Below are 4932 nucleotides of genomic sequence, written 5' to 3' on the forward strand. Positions count from 1 at the left end.
GCTTAACCATGTGAGCTGGAAGCACGATCGCAGTGGTTCTCCCTTTACACACCTAGCCGAACAAAGCGGAACGTAGGAGGCAAGCGCAGGAGCCGGGCAACCCAACTATTGACCGAAGACACAATTCGAAACCAATACATATATAGTGAGATCCGAGAATGTTTTTGCCGAATCTATAAAGGTGTCCGGCATTGCACTGTGAGACTTGTTCTAGAAACACACAAATAGTTTAAAAGTGCCAAAAAGCTTGGAAAACCAAGAAACTTCAGTAAAAACATGACGTCCGAACAAGATCAAGTGTTCGGTGCCAATCCAAAAGTTGGAAGAGAAAGAAAAAAATGTGCTTCTGTCGTGTTTTGACAACGACCAAGAAGAAAACACATTTACAGCTCATATATAAATTTTATGAAGCCCCAAGTGACTTGGGTAAGAATTTTATGTATAATGATTGTATGTACCAAAGTACTTATATCATATTTGTGTTCACCTGAACTTTAAACGCGTCTTAACCGACCGTCGGCTTCTCCCTCTTCGGCCAAGGGTCGAAAAGTGTCATGTACTCTGCTTGTCGAGAGTATCGACGGTGTTTCTGATGACCAGGCAATCAGGCCATAAGGCTGTAACAGATAAAACACGCTCAGGGAACTTATGCTATATTACTAACGAAGTGTAAGAAGCATCTTCGAAGAAAATAGTACCCCCATCGATACCTTTCTTCGGTGCTCATTATTACTATGAGACTTGTGCAATAGATTTTTTGTACTCATGAGTTCCGTTGTGTGCCGACCATGATTGAAAACAATAAGAGCGCTAGCTTTCGGCTTCACCCAGTCTGAGGTCAGAGCTCGGATGACCCGGTCGTGACAATCGCAAAGGTGCTCCCTTTACTCCCTAGCCGAACAATCGGGAACGTAGGGGTAAGCACAGGAGCCAGGCAACCCAGCTTGCAAATCGCTTAGGTCAATATGGTGCATATTGTGGCGTAATACACGAACAAGGAACGAAGCCGTACAAGTATAATCATATGCAAGAAGAAAAGCTCCATCAAGGGAGCCCCCAAGTAAACGGGGTATTTGAATTTGTGTGTCACAAACAAAGTTTTGACAAGGAGATTCTCTACAAGCAACTTTTTTCAAAAAGGTATAATGCTTGGTCGAACCGAACACAAGTTAAAAAATTTAAACTTTGAGCATGAAGGCAACTTAGCTGTTTAATGTGTTCGGTATTGATGACGCGACCCGAGCTTGATGCGGGATAAGGTTCCATCCCCCAAGCTGGTCCCAAGGTGGCGGAGCAAAGAGCTCGGCACTCCGAAGTGGTGACATAGCACGGTCAATGCAGGCCGGTAGAGTGATGCCGAAGTCCCTGGCATGGGGTAATGAAGTGTTGACGAAGCCCCCCGTCCAGTCGAGGTGACGTGGTATGTCAGTACGCCGAGTCGACGATACTGCCCAACTCGGATCATTTTCCTGTGCACAAAAAATAGTGCAAACCGGAGATAATAGTAATAATAGTAAATAAATAAAATCATTGCATAATAAATAATTTATGGAAAGTGAGTACTAAAAGAAATATGGTCTGGCGCCGAAGTCAATATCGATGCAGGGCGTCGGCGTGATGCGGTAAAGGTGTGGCAAAGCGTGAATTCATAGGTCGGTCCGAGTTCCGGATGCGGCGTTCGCCGGACCATGTACGGAAACTGATCGAACCACCATGCGGCCTTCGTTAATGTGGCCATCATTTGATAGACCTGTGTACAGATGATGAACAAACCAGAGTAATAATTCCTTGGGAAAAATGAACCCGAACAAGCAAAAAATACTAGGATTAATAGTACCTGGTTTATTTGTTGTAGCAATCCGAAGAAAGGTGATTCCAAAAATTGGGACTCGATCCGCACACCCATTGCCTGATGGGCGATAAAGCGACGGTATGGTGATGCTGGCAAAGGTTGGCTCACCGAGGCAAAGCCCTCGGTCCAGCTAACGTGACGGAGCTGGTCGGCTAGTGATGTCGAAGTCTCCGGAGTAGGTTGATGAGGAGATGGCGAAGCCCCCGGTCCAGCCGAGATGTCGAAGCCTCGATGTCAGCCGATGAGTCAAAGTAGGTCGGCGTGATGCACACCAGCTTGAAGAAGCAATAGTGCGGCCCTGCCGATGCAGGTCGTGACGTGGTCGATGCCGGCTTGATGAAGTGACCGTGCGGCGATGCCAGTATGCCCGCTCCGTGTAATCTATGGGGCGGCGATGTTGATGATGATTTATCCTTCGCGATGCCGGACTCTTGTTTGGCTTGCCGAGATGATGATCCGAAGAAGTTGAGCTCGGCTCAACAAAGTGACGACGTGTCTAGCGCAGGTCGGCAGCCTTGGAGCAATATTGCTGGACTGGTTTGACACCAGCATGATGATGAAGATGACCTTAGGGTAGGCTTAAAAATTTACGGGCACGTGTTTAAAAACAACGCACAATACCCTAGAAAAGAATTCCTCTAAAAAGGATGTCCAATATCACGTTCATAAGGAAATATGAATTCGGGTCGGATCCGTATTCGCGCAGAAAACGGATTCGAAAATTGGTCCACTCATCGAAAGGTTCCCGGAGTTTGAACCGTCGGATCGAGCTGAAATTTGGAGGGATGTTAGATATGGGAATTCCTCAGTAGATGAACGGTTGGATCTTCCAAAGGACCTCCGAGCTGCGCTCTGGAGACCATGCCCTAAACTCGTCCAGATTCCCGTCCAAATTTGACAAGGCTCCGGTATATCGTGGATTGCCAGAGATTCCTCCATTGGAACTCGACGAAATTTTCCAGGGTTGTTGTAGACTCAATTCCGCACAATTACACTGAAGCAATCGTTAAAAAGACACTTGAGGAGGCAGTGGCAGTGGACACAAGTTTGCTGTCCAGAAAAATAGCACGGTCGCCCGAGGGCAATGTTGACGTTGAGCCCCCGAGCTCCCTGGATGATTCCTCCATGATCTTAATAGAGATCGGAGTTGAGGTTTATAAAGGCCTTCATCTGAACATGACGATCAGAGGTGGGGCGTAGTCCTTGGTCGAACCAAGGTGACCAGTCGAGTTGGTGACGAAGATGTCGGCGTCGCAGTTGACCTGCGGGCAAGCCATTGATCCTTTTGCCGATCACATAGTGGAACTCTCAATGAAAGCACCAATGTCGGTGTCAAAATCGGCGGATCTCGGGTAGGGGGTCCCGAACTGTGCGTCTAGGCCGGATGGTAACAGGAGGCAGGAGACACGATGTTTTACCCAGGTTCGGGCCCTCTTGATGGAGATAAAACCCTACGTCCTCCTTGATTAATATTGATGATATGGGTAGTACAAGAGTAGATCTACCATGAGATCAGAGAGGCCAAACCCTAGAAGCTAGCCTATGGTATGATTGTTGTATATGATCTATCGACTAGCCTGGCCTCGGTTTATATAATGCACCAGAGGCCTAGGATAACAAGAGTCCTAGCCGAATACGCCGGTGGGGAGGAGTCCTTGTCTTGATCGCCAAGTCTTGTGGAATCTTCCATGTATGCGACAGCTGTCCGAACTGGCCCATGAGTATACGACCATGGGGGTCCTCGGCCCAATCTAGCAGATCGGGAGACGATGTGGTGAGTACCCCCTAGTCCAGGACACCGTCAGCCACCATTAAAGTAATCCCATATTTGAGGAATCTCATTGTTGATCGTAATGCTTCTGATAACATGAAGCATTGCTGACGTTTTAAAATTTCTACTATCCTTGCGTGATTGCCATGAACATAATTAAGATACTTCTTTTCATTTTGTATATGTTTCGTATATTCTTATTGACCACCAACTGTTTACTTTCTATCTTTTTGTGCAGATAGGGATATCCATTTCACCTTGTTGCTATTGTGACCTTTTGGTGAACTGCACAAAACATTTTTTTGGAATGAGTGTCTTGTGCAGTTCAACTAAAATGTCACGTGGGCAACATCTCTCAATTTTGGTGGAACTGCACAAAATGGTGATTGGAGTTTCTAAAATCTCCGTCATGTTCTGCTGGTAATCTCGTGCAACATTTTATTAGAATTTGCAAGATGGAGCCGTCACGGTCACCACAATGACACTTTATTTTAGTGGAACTGCACAAAAGGATAAGAAAATTATAGTTGCACCTTACATGAGCTGGACAGCCAACCTTAATGTTCCTCAATTTTAGTGCAACTACTAAAGAAGAACCTACCAGCTCACAAGAGCAAGTACTTCTTGCTAGCTGAATGATGCAATCTTTGCTTCATTTCAGGTGAACTGTAGAAAACACGCATGAATTGAATCATGGAACTCTAGGCAGACCTCATCCAAGTAGAGTTGGAGGTTGAGTTCAAGGAGGCCGCTATTAAAGCGAAATCATGCTCTTCTGTCTCCTTGTTTGTGCTGTGCAAACATGTTGTGCAAACAGGAATACTCAACTACAGATGTTGTGACGGTCAAGAGCATTCGCCAAGTTCTTCGATTGTATGACATGGCTAGCCAAGATGAATTTAATCCCGATATTCACTTTATCAAAAGGCTCTAATGGGTTGGTTCTGAATCTTGCAAGCTGGGAATCAGTGAGATGTGTAGGCATCTTTGTTGTACTTATTATTTGAATCTTATTTGTTGGTTCTGAATCTTGCAAGGTGGGAATCAATGAGATGTGTAGGCATCTTTGTTGTACTTATTATTTGGATCTTATTTGTTGGTTCTGAATCTTGCAAGCTGGAAATCAATGAGATGTGTAGGCATCTTTGTTGTACTTATTATTTGGATCTTATTTGTTGGTTCTGAATCTTGCAAGCTCGGAAACACGGCATGATGATGCAGAGGACAACAACCATAACAAACAGTTCAAACTTGGTAGTATTATCTTTGTGAAAGTGCGACAAATGTGTTGATCGTGTGCGCCGTGAGA

This window comes from Triticum aestivum, chromosome 4A (assembly GCF_018294505.1).
Source record: "Triticum aestivum cultivar Chinese Spring chromosome 4A, IWGSC CS RefSeq v2.1, whole genome shotgun sequence".
In the NCBI taxonomy this organism is placed as follows: domain Eukaryota; kingdom Viridiplantae; phylum Streptophyta; class Magnoliopsida; order Poales; family Poaceae; genus Triticum; species Triticum aestivum.